General features: G+C 37.7%; 1 protein-coding gene and 1 long non-coding RNA gene across 3 annotated transcripts in view; one reads left to right on the plus strand and one right to left on the minus strand.

The window, feature by feature from the left end:
• The window catches only part of LOC145694930 (uncharacterized), a 230,717-nt gene extending 214,003 nt beyond the window's left edge, over positions 1-16,714 (plus strand). For both annotated transcript variants that reach the window (XR_014133071.1, XR_014133070.1), the window contains exon 5: positions 16,597-16,714. This is a non-coding gene — a long non-coding RNA (uncharacterized LOC145694930). The remainder of the gene's footprint in view (positions 1-16,596) is intronic.
• The window catches only part of LOC145694929 (uncharacterized), a 160,933-nt gene that overhangs the window by 30,738 nt on the left and 113,463 nt on the right, over positions 1-16,732 (minus strand). The gene's annotated exons all lie outside the window — the stretch shown is intronic.

Raw genomic sequence — 16,732 nt, forward strand, 5'->3', positions numbered from 1 at the left:
AAGGAAAGATTGGGAGGGCGAAGGAAACTAGTTGAAGGAAGGTATTAAAACAGAAAATTGCTGCTTCAAGACGAAGAGATTAGAGGGGAGCCAGCAAAAGGTCTCTGACAGGTCGCAATGACGTTGCCACTACTCAGGTTCAAGGCTTTTTTCGGTGCATCTATAGTGGCAATTTAATAGTGTAAGAAAGAGCGACCGTGGTTGTTCACAGTAGTACCAAAGTAGGGGCTGTATTGTCCCTCCACATGTGATAAGAAACGTCAGAGATCATCTCTTGTTGGCTCTGTTGTAGCTGATAATAACCGTACATCGAAGCTTTTCAGTTGCAGCAAATGACCTGCCACTAACCCAGGCCCGTAGTCAAGGGGGGGCTAGGGCGGGCTCAGCCCCCCCTAAATTTTTTGTAGCCCCCTAACTAAAATCATAGTTTGAATTAACGGGGGATGCCGGGGAAACTCCCCTTCGGTAAAAATTTATGTCCGGCTCGTATCACAGAAGTAACATAATATCCCTGTCTGGGATAAATTTTCGCCTTCTACATTTACAGTAACAATACATAAGTATCACCCTCTCGTTCGAAAGTTTAATTCGAACACTGACTGTAATGTTGGAAGAAATTGTATTTCCAAATGTACTTTACAGTGCTAAATTAAAATTTACTTTTATTATCCTCATTTAAAGTATTGGCCTATTTATGCGCTACGCTTCTTTGAATTACTAATATTTCTTTGAGCGTGAGACTTTTTTTTTTAATGCTTCATGTGCAAACGACCCTCGCTGCAGGAGAAAAATAATTTATGGTTATTCTATCGGCAAACATGCATTTGTGTTCAGAAACATCATACTTTTACCTTAATCTGCGGACGAAGAGTTTACTTCTTCCTGTCCTTTTTGGAATTTGCAACTGAAAACATCCTTTTGCTGTGAGTCATTGGGTTTCGGTCAATATGCGAGAGATTGAAAAGACAGCATCCCTCAACAGGGGGTCGCAACTGCTTCGCTCTAATAACCACACAGGTGTATGGGTTTGTTTTGTGTATATTGGACATGGGGAGAGGAAGGGGGGGGATTTTGACTACGTTTTATGTCACGTGATAACGGAGTAAGAAAAGTTTCATTTTCTGAATTGTATTTACTCTTGTTGTATTGTGAGTTGAACATAGTTATAATTGAAAGTTGATCGATGCTGGTTTCTGAAGATGCACCGAAGTTGACTTGAAGAATGAGAATTCTAGTGTAGCAGCAACTTGACTATTTGTTAAATAGCTTGGAATAGTAAGTAATATTTTTAATATATCTTTAAACTAAAGATAAGTTCGATTCACTTAATCTTTATCGGGGATGAATTATTAGATACTTATATTAAAATAATTTAATAATTGTTGCCAATCTTTGGTGCCAGAATCAAATGTTCATGCAGATCATCAGACGTAAGCCTAATCATCCAAAGTTACTATTTTGTAAAAGAATACCTTGCAATCTTCTGGTATGTAAACAAAAAATGCAGCGGACTAAACGGAGGTAGTGGTTGCACTTATAGGAAAAACAGGATTTTCAATTAAAAATTGAACCTTATTGGATGATATGTATAATGCTTTATAAATTTGAAATTTGACCTTTGACTTAAAACGGTGTGTTGGGGAGTTTAGCGTCCCTCTTCACCAGAGAAGCTATATAGACACGGGATCTATAGCTTAAAGTAACATCCAAATCATTATCGGTTTGAATCCGAGGAATCCCAGTAGGTTTGAGCCCGAAACCAGACGCGCCGAAGGCGAGCGCTGTACCCATGAGGCTACTGGGTAGCCCACAAAAGTAACAATTTGTTAATGTAGTTTCATTTTGAAGAAGAGATATCTTCAATAGAAATAAGTAAATAGCTGTTTAAATCATTAGTTCTTAACTTAAACTTTTTTAGTACTTACGAAAGCAACTGATCACAAATTCTTATTTGTACAATGTAAAGAATAATTTCATGTATACTTTGATATGAATTGTGCTATACAAAAAAAAAAAAAAAAAAAAATTATGAACTGTTACTTCTCTTATAAATTTCGTTTCGAGAAAGAAGGTAACTGCGCTAGAACAGGGAACTTTTTTGGAGTTATTTCTTATTTGAATGCTCGAATACCAAAACATAACAGATGATTTTTATTTAAACATGACTTTAGTAGCATTCGTCCTAAATGATTGTTAATAGTATGTTCCAAAGCGTCTAGAGCAGTGGTTCTCAAACTGGAGTCCGCGGACCCCGGGGGTCTGCGTTACCCGGCTACGGGGTCCACGACGTCTAAAAATTGAAATGTGTTGTGATAAAATGGAACTCTCAGCTGTTATGCAAAAAGTATTTTTTCAATTACTAAAAAGAAAGCAATTAGAAATTATACCTACGTTTGTAAATTTGAATATTTTCTTTACTAAATTTCTGCCCTGGCCGCTCAACCGTTATATAGGATTACTTCAGGTGAGAGGTATACCTTCTTTGTTAGGGCATTTTTTTTTTTCAAAAGGAGTTTACATTAATTGCACGACGCCACGAAATTTCCTGGATTTCATCTTCCTGTGGCGGAAAGCTCCCACCACTACCACCAATTTCAGGTTTCTTTTAAATTATATTGGAAGATAGATCGCAACAGAGAAACAAGAACGTTGTTTTGATTCAATCACTTTCAGTCAACAAACACCCAACATTGGTTTATAACCTCTTTCTTTCCAGCAAAGATAAGAACAACTCTGAAACAATAATATAGAACTGTGGTCTTATTGTTGAAGCAAGTTTTTTTCCTCCTTTAATTTTCCATGAGTGATCAATTAAAAAAAAAAAAAAAAAAAAAAAAAACTTAAACTTGGGACTTGCTGTATTGTTAAGCAACAAAGAGAAACTACACTCGATGTTGTTCTTTTTCTTCAATATCAAAATCATGTGATTAGATCATAAAAGCACGGTTTAACTGCCCTTCACATTTTCAACTTTTTATTTTCAAGGATTTAAGTGTTACCACACACACCTCCACCTATAATAAAATACTTATTGCATTAGTTTCTTGATCTTTTTCTTGTCAGTGGTAATTCTAATCAGTATATATATTTTTTAATACCATGGGAAATTTCAGATAACATTGCCAGGTGGTCCGCGTTATCGGAAAGTTTGAGAACCACTGGTCTAGAAGACTAAGCTGGTTGCTGTTTGGCGGGATATTAACAGATAGAACCAAATTTGACAAAATAAAAGTGATGTTTTTGTTGCCTTAGGTAACATGTTTCAGCTAACATGATTTGGTTAAAAATTTCAACAATACGTGTATTTCGTACGTTCCACAACGTCTTTTGTGAATACGATAATTCAGTGATTACTTTTTCATTCGATCAAAAACTTTAAACAAACGAATATCCTGTACTAATTCTTTGGAAATTTTATTGATTGGTTCGTTCGGCGAACTATATTTTTTTTAAAAAAAATATTATTTTTATTTCCTTGAAGAAGAGAAAACGGGAGAAATATTTTGTTGCCATAAATAAATAAAAAGGAAACACATAGTATTTTAGCTTTGAGGTACAGTTGTACTAGCGCTATAGGGGAAAATTTTAATAATAATTCCTTCAGGCTGTAGTTTAGTTTTAAGAGCATAAGAAATTATTCATAATCAAATACAGAGACAGACATTATATATATACGGTATAATGTCTTTCTGTCTCTGTATGTGTGCCCACCCTAATTTACATTTAGCCCCCCCTAAATTTGGAGGCTGGCTACGGGCCTGCACTAACCCCTTGCGCACCAGGCTAATTTATCTATAAAGGGAACGTAATATCAGATTATTACATTCTGTTTAATAAATTCGTTCACCTGAAATGGCTATTGAGATACAGTTAGAAGGCTGAATTATACAATATAAAACTAGATTATAGTAATTACTCCTTTATTTATGGTTTTCTGATAAATGGTCAATGCTGCAAAATGCAGGATTTCCTGGGCAGCTACTACATCTTCCTCGAATCCTTGCGTATTTTATAATGATTCAATGACTACTAATGCAATATAGCGAATGTAAATGAAGCTAAAAATATCAAGACTTGAAACAATCATGGCTTAGAATACGAGATAACAATTATACACTGTGCTTAAGAATAGATCTACCAGGTAGAAAAAAAGTTAAGTCTATGCAATAATACCACTAACGTACGTAGGTACGTCCATGGTGTTTATGTGTGACTTTATAAAAACGTAAGCACGTGCGTCCCTGGTGCACAAGGTGTTAATGGCAGAATAGCTATGATGATGATATGTTTAGCAATATTGGCCAGAAAAGAGAGAAAAAAAATAATGATTATAATCAAACCTCTTAATATTTTAGAATAATTTGAGCGAAAACTGAAAACGACTCAACTGTCTATGTCTTTTGTGTAAAGTCAATTTATATAAATACTTTTGACCTATATTAGAAATACAGAATAACGACATCGAACTCCAAGTTATTTGAAACAACTGTACAAAATCACTCTCAATTGTGAATATGGATTATTTATTGTTGTATAATGTTATATCGCTCAATCCTCAATGTCCCGTATACCTAAGGAAGCTAAAGGTTACATTAATAAGCAGTTATTTAACGTATAAGCATCCAGCCATGAAATCAAGCTTGCGATCGCATGCACTAAGTTTTTACAAATGTCATGAAAATGTTATTTCGATATTAATTTTATGAGCACACATTAAAATTTTCCAACGGATGCCTGAGCCTTGGAGCCAAGGCCATACTCATGTAGTCGCCACCTATGCTGTTACCGACGTTCAGTACTATTTCTCTCTAGTTTTGGAAGGACACCCTTGTTATGTTTTGTAATGAAATGAAATATCTAGTTTAACGTCCTACGTTTAGCATCGGGACTAATGGTGACTGTGTGACGAGAAATGAATGAAATGGTGGAATGACGAAAGTAGAAAGAAACAGTAAGACCCCGAGAAAACCCACGCACGCGGTGTTTACCAACCAAAAAAGCTTACATGGCTCAAGTTGGGATTGAACCAGGGACCTCATGCACCCCAGGTGAACGCTCTACCACTGAGCAGGTACTTGTGCAAGACTCTTGCGCAAGAGTCTTGGTCTTGCACCCCTTGGTCTCAGTTTTGGTCTTGCATCTGAATTCCTGGTCTTGACTTGCATGCAAGACTTTTGCAGAAACTGCAAGACTAACCGCCTTATGCAGAGTCGTTTTGACTTATGATTAGCGTCATACTAAAGGTTTGACTACTGCAGGAAACATATGTTAGTCGAGCTTTTTAGTATTGCACTAATCACTTGTCAGAACGACTCTGCATAAGGCCCTAAGAGTCTTGCGCTCATCACTACCTGAAACAAACAGAATGAGATATTGCTTACTAGCCAAATCTTGTATGCGTATATCTAAAATGGCCACTAACTCACTAACTGCCTTAAGAAAAGTCTCTTTCTTCTTATCAAAATTTCAATCACCACCCTTGAAATCGCCCTGAAACCAAAACTTCTATACTTATCAGTGTCACCTGTAAACCCACCCCTGCCCCTTAGACAAACGGAATGAGATACTGCTTACTATCTTCTATACATACAAATAGCAACCATTTTCTTATATGTTGAATACAACGCACATTTTGAATAAAATTACCCATAATTACAAGATGTCTATTTGTAGTGGGAAAACATATCTAGAGTCACAATGTCCAAGATAAGGGGAACCGATTACAAATAGCTAACAATAGCAGTTGTTGTCAATATTTTAATATGAGTTTTCTTTTTGGACATTTCAGAATCCTAAGGTACTTACGCAACAATTTTTATAGAGGCAGTTTGGCTAGGAGCATATAATATAAAGTGCTCATTAACTACCTCTATAAAAAATTGTTGCGGAACTAGTGCAGGATTCTGAAACATATATATTTGGATAGAGCATATATTGGTTCCTAAGTGAAGTCTTGATCCGACTACGGTAGGTCCCATAGTATTAGAGCTATGGACTTTAAAAGTTAATTTTTTCATGTTTTCGACAGCCTATAACTCCCAAAGGAAGCATTTGTGCACCCAGGTTGGTCTATACTTTTCGTGTTATCTTGGTGTCAGGAATCACCTCCCAAACGTTGTCGGTGTTGTTTTGAAACACTCTGTACGATGATTTCTTAAAATCACAAGTAAAGAAGTACAAGAGATAAGAAAAATAATGAATATTTATAATGCTTCCTCTACTACTTTCCATGTGCTTCTCCATCACTCAACTATGACGTCACTGCATCATCAATGTTGCACAAAAGGGGACATATTTTGAATACAAATGAAAAATTAAGTGTCTAAGCACGAGTACAAAATGTCACAACGGGTGCAGTGTTAGAATTCGTTTCATAACAATATTTTGAAATTAATGTGCATAAAAATGGACACGATGATCGAAAGCGTTAACATCATAAAAATCAAGAAAATACATATGTATGAATCAATTGAAGGAATGAAGGCAATAAGCAACTGGTACAGGTTTATTTTGGCGCACCACTAAAAAGAATTATTTAACAATTATAATTCTTTTTCTGGGTTTCCTTCTTATTGTCCCCTAAAAGGTTTCCACTGGGCGACATGAAAATATCTCATTTGGCATAGATAAAATTCAAGGTAGCCACCAGTATTGTTGAAAAATTACAATTCTTTTACGATTTTCGCATATACACGGCTTCCGGATGTGTAGTATAAAAACTACAATGCAAATAAAACAAACAAACCTGTCCTAGATGGCCACTAAGAAGCACGATTGCTATTTAACCAAGTCAGAGCAGGACGAAGCTGGCGGACCCTCGCGGTAGCGCGGAGGTGCGTCTGAAGGGAGCAGGGCATCAGCGATGGAGCGAATACGCGAAAGCGAGGGTAGAGGAAAGAAGGGGTTTGGGCAGTGATACGAGTTTCAAGAATGCTTGTCATGGTTTCATACTAGTAACGATGCACTTGTAAACATAAAATACAGGTTCTGTAAAATGTGCAGAAATATGCCGCCGGTAGAAAATAGCATCTAATAGAGCCATCACTCACTTACTTTATGCGTCGTAAAGCACTTGTAATGATTTTACACTAGTAACCCTACACTTGTAAACCTAAAATACAGTTGTACTACTTTGTATTTAATTCTGTCGCCTGCGAAAATTTGTTCTTTATAAATATGTCTTTTCATGCAAAGTATTCAATTTTACCTGCTAATCTACCAAAATCTTGTGCGCCAAAAGTAAACCAGCACCAAACAACTATTAAATATATTCCCAATTCATATTCCCAAATATGAAGGAATTGAAAATTACTAGTAAATATTGAAGACAAAACAATTAAGTGTAGTAGTTCATAAGGAGGTCAGGTCTGAAGCAATTTTTATTTTTAATTAATTTATTTATTTGTACTGTTAGGCTATGTTAATACATTTTTCATAAAATTGGCATAAATTTATTTAAAAAAAAAATCATCCGTTGAATATTATTTCTCAACTGGACATATGGGATACAGCGAAGTAATATGCAAAATCAAGAATACCAATTTTTTTTTTTTATTTATCGTTTTATTAATCTGTATACAGGTACTTTTGATAAAGATTGTACTCATAGTGAAAATTGACTACCAGAAACATTACTAAAGAATGGGAATCATATTACTTCCTTGGAACTTTATACAACCTGTTACTAACTGTATTCACTATTTGGAAAAAAATATTAACACTTCCATTTTTGCATTTCTACCACATACTGGTGGATCCTGGTGCGCCTATTGGAACACTATTAATAGTGCAGAAGACAAGTTAGGCTATGTGATCTGTGTTTGTATCGTTGATGGTGTGGAAGAAAAAAAAGAAGCCTCTGTGTTTTGTGGGTTCCCCATAATGGTAGATACAATATGGGAAATTAGTCATGTACCCGAGTAATAGTGCGAAATATAAATATATTTGTAAGAAATATGTATAAAAATGACTGTTAAGTATTGTGTAGTCTAGCAATATATAATTGTAATACTGTAAGAATGCTATTCTGGGTGTCATTAATGCTATTCAGAATATTCTTTCTACTGTAAATATTTGATATTCCAGCAAAAAGCCAATACATTTTAAAGCAATTTATACATAAAAAATAGTTTAGAACACACTAGGAATACGGGGTCACTTTTGTGAAAATTTACAGATAAAATATGTTAATTTTCAAGACATATTTGTGTATGCCGAGATCTTGCAAATCTCCGTGAATACGAAAACAACGTTAAGAATTGCTAGACCACATAGCACAGGTTGGTGTATGTTTTTCTGAACGTCTTCGTTTACGCGTATACCCACACTGGATGACGTGCCTGCTCCCTGAGAACGAACCCCCGCGCGGGCTCAGCAGCTTCGCCCTACCCTGACTTAGGTAGCGTTCGTGCTTTTTATTCAGCATCTAGCACAGGTTGGTTTGTGTTTCTTGTATTGTAATTTTTATGGGACATTGTGGAGGCTATATTTATAAGCAATTCGTGAAAGAAATGTAATTTGTCAATAATTACTTCTCGTAGCCACTTTGAACATCATTTATTCTAACAAAGGTCGTATGCGAACCGTGACAGCTAGATATTTATGAAAATTTGTACCCTGACTAATCATTTAGAGTGGAGTGGGGGGAATCTGAACGGCGGGCGACTCTGAACATATTAACGTTTGTCATTTGTTTCCAAAAACCGCCACCTTGAGTTTGGTAGAAAGTGGTGGAATTGGAAGACGTTTGTGTGGTGAGCTAAATATTCGTGCGACGTGAGGAACTCACGTTTGTTTTGGAGAGGAAAGCGAAAGAGACAACCACAAATGTAAGGATCAAGTAATAAAATAGCCATATTGTAGTTTGAGACCTTGTGTATATAGTGTGTAATTTCTATAAGAGACAATATAGAACCAAGTTGTTGATGCATGGAAGTTTGGCGGGGATTTAGTCATGTCTGACTGCTACATGCTGACTGGTGCTGCCATCTGTGAACAATTACGAACACTTAACCGACAACCTGCGTTGTGGGGCTACTCTGAACAGATTTGATGGGGTGACACTGAACACAGCTTTGTATTGCTGTTATGATATTTTTACTCTACAATTTGTATACAGTGCCTTATTAGGGTTTCATGTTTCATTACAGCTGCCCAGAGACTACAAGAGAGTAAAGAATGGCACAAAATACGAACGATGGAATGAGCAAACAATGGCGCAAGCCTTCGAAGAAATTAAAAAAAAACTGTCCCTCTGCCAGGCTGCCGAGAAATACGAGATACCCAAGGGCACGTTACACTTGCGGTTGAAATCTGTCAGTAGGAGGTCACAAGGAAGTAAGCCCGTGTTTGGGAAAGAAGAGGAAGACGAAATGGCAAACTTGTTGCTCAAGGTGGCACGAAAAGCTTTCCCTATAACACCGCAAAATGTAAGAAAAGCTTCATTTGACTACGCTGAAAAGAAAGCACTGAAACATCCTTTCAACAGGGAGACGCGATCGGCGGGAAAAGATTGGCTTCGATTGTTTCTCAAACGAAACCCAGAATTATTATTACGAACCCTGAAACAGCTATCTCTTACAAGAGCAAAAGGTTTCAACAAGGAAGAAAGGTTCAGAATATTTTGATCTCCTGCATCAAACCGACACTGACTTGGTCAACTCTCCGGAACACATCTACCTTTCTTTTAACAATAAACCAAAGCGTGTACTGGCAGACAAAGGTTGTTCAAATGCAGTGTTCGAGACATGCGCAGAGAAAGGAGAAGATGTTTCGTTAATTACGTGATGTAATGCTGCAAGCGCTTTTATTTCTCTGTCGTGGGTTATCTGCAATAGGTAACTGGATCCAATGTTCAAGATGCAGTCGTTGGTACCGCATAGTCTGTGTGAGCACTGGTGACAATGTACTTTTTATCTGTGGATGATGCAGAACCAGTGCGTGAGCACATGTCAGCATTGCTTAGTTCTACGGGGTCTACGTTCCCCAAGGAGTTTTAATACACAGTAGATATATTATTGATTTTGCTTTGACTTTAGTAAATCTCTTCCTTTGTTCTTATTGGATAGATCATACATGCAGATTATTCTCTCCTAAAATATATGTTTAGTATTTCTGCATATTTTTAGTGCTTTTTTTAATGTTCAGTGACACCCCTCCCGTGTTCAGTTTCACCTCTCGATCGTGGGTGACTCTGAACAGAATACATGTGTTCATTTCCACGCACGTAGCATCCATTCTATACCAGATATCGCGCAGTGCTTGCATCGAGTGTTGAACAACATATTGGGGTTTCGATTCCATGTAAAGTTTCTTCCATTCGTTGCGAATCGTTTGCTTATAAGGTAAATTACCATGAAATTGTTCAGTGTCCCCCCACCCCACTATATCGCTATTTTATCATGGTGATATTTACTCGGTGCGGAAATGGGCTAAAGTTTAGAGTTACCCCTCCAGTTTGAAGGTGCCCTTGGACTTTGCAACATACAAAAAACAATGCTTAAAATATTAAAAATTGATACATTTCACTTAACTTTAGTACTCCGTGGGCTTCACAAAAATTTAAACGGTTTTCTTCATTATTTTTGAGCATCCGTTACACCTGTTCGCCATATTTTACAACTACCATGCTGCTGAAATCTTCCGCGAATGCTTCCGCATCCGGCAAATAGTACTAACTTCCACATATCTTTTCTCGTATTAAACATAACTCTCATGCCGAACTTACATTTCTAAACATCAAATAAAAACTTCAAATTATCATTTCTTACCTCATTTCTCCTGTAAATTTTTCTGAATTTTATAAAAAGCGGAGGGGTAACTCTAAACTTAACGCCGGAAATGCCATGTTATCCGCTACGTATAATACATATACCAAGCAGTGACTGTGTGAGGCTGTGCCGAGTTATACCCCAAAAACTCCAGGAAAATGCAAAAAATGAAAAATGTATGCAGGTAATCGGGGAGGGAGACTCGACCAAGCAATGTCACGCAAGCAGTGTTGCCATCTCAACATGAACTTTTCAAATAGAACGTATATCATTTTATGTTATTGAAACAGTTGCCATAAAACGTGAAAGAAAATAAGGAAAAAGTGGGTTATCAGTGTTGTCAAATAAGGGAGATATGAGACTCTAAAGCTGAGATATTATGGGGTCCGTACAATGAAATGAACATATAACAACAACAAGACTGCAGAAGGAATGTACAGTAGGGAATAAACCACAGCATGCAGAGCATCTAGAGGCTAGCGGGCTTGATACGTCACGTCGAGTTTGCGGCTAGGACGAGAAATGTACGTGCTGTATATGTTGGTGTATTATATTAAAATAATTGCACCTGTATATTATTGATAACCTGAATGCAAAATGTTTTATCTTCATCGTTGTCTCACATGTTAACTATAAGATTCCTATGCTCTCGACTAATACCGACCACTTGAGTGATATATTCTTGTTTGTGGTCTCATATTTTGGTTTTAACTAATTCGCTTCGTGTACTGTATGTACTCTTCTACATGCAAAATTCATATAGGCCTATCCTCAAACGTTGGCTACATTGTACATAAAGACTTTACAGGTATGGTTCTACTCATAATTAGATTTGCTATTATGTTATAATTTGTGTTCCGTGCCGTTTAACGAAACTTCATTTTGTGTTCAGTTGGCGACACTGCATTATATATGATACATGATGTTATTGAGCATGTCTGTGGGTACAATGTTTGCTTACTATACTGTTGTGTAAATATCATTTTGATTTTCGAGTTCTTTCTGTGTCAGTGTGTCTTTTGCACTACTATCTTCACATGATTCTACATCCTTCTTTCCCCTGTATCTCCTGTGTTTCTGGGTGTCGGCCCGTAAAACTTTGGATTTCTCACTTTTCTTCTCTCCTCTATCAATTGCACATCGTTCGATTGGGCAATGCTACTATCAATATAAGATGTTCCCTTGTAAATAAATTATTACTTTTAAAAAAGTATTAATATAAATTATTGTTATCCTCAAGTTTTAGTTTTGCTCCCAGAATGACACTAGTTCATATGTACTGTGTAAAAAGGAAACAGCACAAAAATCGGATGGTAATGTGAGAAAAGTGACATTCATATTTTCCTTTGGGAACTTGGCACATATTTCTTCGTAGTTTGAGGTTATCACATTCAGTGGCGCTGATAACGGTCCCGGTTTCCCCCTCCCTCGATTAAAAAAAGTGCCCTTTACGTACACCTCAAAGCACGTCTTCATCAAGATAGCAACTATGTCAAAATTCCAGAATCCAATGTACTAACTAAAATAAGCGATTGCAACATTCGTGTCAGAAGAAATACAAAATATTCCTAGCAATATTCTATTTCCGTGAAAGAGTTAATCTGAAACATAACTTTTAAATATATCAGTTTTCTCATCTTCATATTTCTTTGTGGTGGACAAACACCGCCTTGCGTGGGTTTTCTCGGGGTTCTCCCATTTCGTCCCACTTTCTTTATTCCACCATTTCATTCATTTCTCATCATAACCTTCTCCTTTAGCATACCCAGCATAATCGTGGGACGTAAAAATTAAATATTTCATTTCATCTTCATATCTTTATCTTTTATTTTCATCATATTAAAAATAAATAAATAAATAAAATTTACTGGAATTTTGAACCAGGAAGAGAGGTGTGTGTGAATTCGTTTTAAGTGGACAGTTGAGTTAAAACATTGATAATGAAGACTATCTTTCAATTATGCAGTCTCTGGATAGTCATTTTTGAAAACAAGAATGACAGGAGGGAAGAAAATTAAGATGGCTGAAACCAAATTACTCATAAGATTATAATGAGTACACAATGAGTTTACAATCGTTTCACCATGAATTCTTCAATTACAATCTCAATATTTCAACCATCCATAATGATGTGTGACCATTTCTTCAGCATTCGTTCGTTGTATTTCGTTGATATAGAGGTGTAAACGTGCGAACGAGGAAGGATGGATTTATGGAATTACACCCGCAGCGAGAACACTGAGACAGGGGAACTGAAATAATTTTTGAAGGAGGAGTTAACTTAAGTTCATGTTACATTCAAATATACGTACCAACAAACAACTAAGGTTAAATGATTGAAACTCGTTTCAGTGAGTTCTGACAACCTACAAAAGTCGTATTGAAGAACAAAATTTCAAATATATTAGATGGCTTTTATCTGAAAAATCTCTGTGTACAAAGGCTTAAATTGAGAGTAGTTTTTCACTCATGGACAACGCCGAACATCGATATAGCTTAACGAAATCAAAATACTGACTATTTTACGAGGGTCGGCTGATAAGTTCTCGGCCCGACTCCCTTCCGAATGTACTGCCCTGATGTAATTGATGCCATGTGAAATGTTGATCTTTTATATGTTTAAGTACCAAATTTCACGATTCTACCATGAACGGTTTTTATTTTACAGGTAATTGAATGAATCATGGTGGAGCCAGATGTCAAATTCACCAAAGAAGAGTTGCGTGCGAGGTTTTCTTCTTTCTGCAACAGAAGTCGCCCAAGGAAATCCATGGTTGCATGCTAGACACATTGGGCGAACAGTGCCCTTCTTACTCCACTGTGAAGAAATGGTGTGTGAACTTCAAGCGTGGTGAATTTTCAACAGAAGATGGTGGTGGCAGGCCAGTGTCAGTGTCAACTCCGGAAAAAGTGGACCAGATTCATGACCTGATTTTGAGCAACAGACGGATTTCGCTTCAGGAGATAGCTGACAAAGTGCACATATCCAAAGAACGTGTTGGGTCAATAATCCATGATCAGTTGGGCATGCGCAAGCTTTCTGCGAAATGGATTCCCAAATGTTTGAACGCGGATCAGAAACGCGAACGTGTGAGATCATCGCAGGTGATTTTACAGCATTTTGCGAACTTCAAGGACGATTTTTTGAATCGGCTTGTTACCCAGGATGAAACGTGGTTGCATTACTTTGATCCGGGATCTCAAGGCCCAAAAAATTCAAAGCACAAAAGTCCACAGGGAAGGTGCTTGCCTCAATATTCTGGGATAAGGATGGTGTTTTGCTCTCAGACTACCTTCCAAAGGGCCAAACCATAACTGCAGAGTATTACTGCAGTCTGCTGGCTAAGGTAAAGGACGCTACTAAAGAAAAGCACCGGAGAAAGTTGACACGAGGTGTCTTGTTCTTGCAGGACAATGCTCCCGTTCACAAGGCTGGCAAAACAATGGATTTTCTGAGGGACCTAGGGTTTCAGTACATTGACCACTCACCTTACTCGCCAGATCTTGCCCCTTCTGATTATTATCTGTTTCCAAAACTCAAAATAGCACTGAAAGGACAGAAATTTCACAGTGATGAAGAGGTGATAGCTGCGGAACAGTTTTTTGCAGACCTTGAGATTTTTTTTTTTTTTTTTTTTTTGAGGGGTTGGAGAAGTTGCAGCATCGAAGTGCCAAGTGTGTTGACCTTCGAGGGGACTATGTTGTATAGCCTCACACTTTCATGCCTGCAGCTCAAGTCCTGGGTCGGGCCGAGAATTTATCAGCCCACCCTCGTAGGTGTTAGGGGTCACTGGTTCTATTCTAGTCCAAGTGAGTTTGTGGTTAACAACATGGTGTCTATAGGTTTTCTCGGGGTCCTCCCATTTCTTACTAGACCTCCCTCGTGCAGGACCGGCTTGTTCATATAGGCGAACTAGGCAGCCGCTTATAGGTGACAAAAATTTTAATCGCGGCGCGGCAGATGATTTTTTGTTCTTTGCGTACCATTAAATAGGGTGAAGAATTTTACGACAAGCTATATAAGAACATTAAAGCAGCTTCATTGTGTACTCGAGAGAAATATATCAGCCCTCCTTCGTTCAGTTCGTGGGAGGGGATTTATTTTGTTTAGGTAAAAGACCCTTCACTATATCAGATTGTCAACTTTGCATTCCGCTTCTTCCCTTTTTCCCTCTCTGTCTTATCCAATATGGTGAAAATATAAAGGTGACAGGGAGCATCGAAATATTTCTCGCCTAGGGTGTCAAAATGTCTAGAGAGCCACTCCTGCCCTCGTAGCTATATGGTTGGCGTACGCGTCTTCGGAGCGAGAGACCAGAGTTCGATATTCCCAGCGGCAGCTCATTTGATTTGAATCCCACGTTAAGCTGTACGTGTACGTCTCATATTAGCCTCGCTGCTGAATGGGACGCTAAACTCAAATCCAACCATTTCCTCCCACATTATCATTCCATTTCCTAATCATTGTCTATCATTAATCTTTAGCGCCAAGGATATAGTTATGAGACGTTAAATAAGAAATTTAATTCACCTTCTCCTCTGGTGTAGAGGATAGTGCGTGCGCGCCTTTGGTACACACAGCTCCAGATTCGATTTCCAGTGACAGCATTGGAATTTGAATACATTACGATGGATTTAGATTTCACCTTAAACTGCAGGGCCACGTCTCATACAGTCTCGGTCCTGGAAAGGCATGTTAAACTTAAAAAATATAGAGGCCTATCAAAAGAGTTGATGATTGATTTTGAGTTTATCGTCCCTTTCAGCAGCGAGGCTATATCAAGCGGGACCTACTGATTAACGTGGAATCCGAACCGCATGAGCTTCCGCCGAGAATCGAACCCGGGTCTCCCAAACCAAAGGCGCGTACGCTAACCGCTCATCGAAATATTTAGTGTGATGCTTCGTATGCCCCTTACGCTGAACAAGACGGGCCAAAAAAAAAAAAAATGATTTTAAGTTCAGCGTCCCTAAGCAATAACGATTGGTGAAATAATAATAAAAAAAAAAAAATCATGTTTTACATGAATAATACAATATTCACCAGCAACTCATGAGGTGGAATCTAGCCTATGATTGCACCAGATATCAGCGTGTGCCACTGTGAAACGTGATTGCGACTCTAATACAAGTTTGTATGAAAATTGATGTCAATTTATTATGTAACCTACTCAGACTATGAATGTTAACCCAATCCTAACATCCCAACATATGCGCACTGCAGGAATCGAACCTAGGGTGTGCTAATCCCTCATCTGTTCATAACGCTAGCATTAAATTTAGTGTGTGGCAAACGAAAACATATTTTTGGTTCGTATGTTATCCACGATGCGAAATTCGAATATTGCACTACTTTATGACGTCACATATTGCCTACCTCCGAGTTCGACCACCTTTCTGTCGAAAAGTTCAATTAAGATACGGCTACCGGTAGTAATGATAAAATACACTCATTCCCCCGCCTTTTCCTACTCCCAGAATTCAAATAATGTCTACTCGGAAGAACGGAAATACGTCAAGCTCACCTGGATGTGAGAGTTACTGCTTTATGATATACCCTTCATATACAAATAGCCTACTTCTATTTCGCAATGAAAAGCATGTGCTCTTGTCCAACTAATCATTTGCAATGAAAACCCGTTACAAATTTCATCTCGACTGTTTAAAAATCTAACACTGATAATTTTTCAATATACGTCACAAAATAAACTGGATGTGTTAAATTATACTGTTCTATTTTCGCGGTAGATGGTTGAGGTTAGTGGGCGGCATTGCATGTGTGCGATTTTTTTCTTACATTTTTTTTAAAAATATGTACTACCGGTAGGTGAAAATTCCAGGAGGCAAGTCAAGCGCAGCACAGCAACAACTTCTAACATCGACGTTTGCCGCACAAACTCACTGTTGTTGTTATTCTGTGGGAGCAAAACCGAGTCTTCTCTGTGTATGCCACGCTGCTTTGC

Source organism: Thermobia domestica, chromosome 9, assembly GCF_964235325.1.
Source record: "Thermobia domestica chromosome 9, izTheDome1.hap1.1, whole genome shotgun sequence".
Classification (NCBI taxonomy): Eukaryota; Metazoa; Arthropoda; class Insecta; order Zygentoma; family Lepismatidae; genus Thermobia; species Thermobia domestica.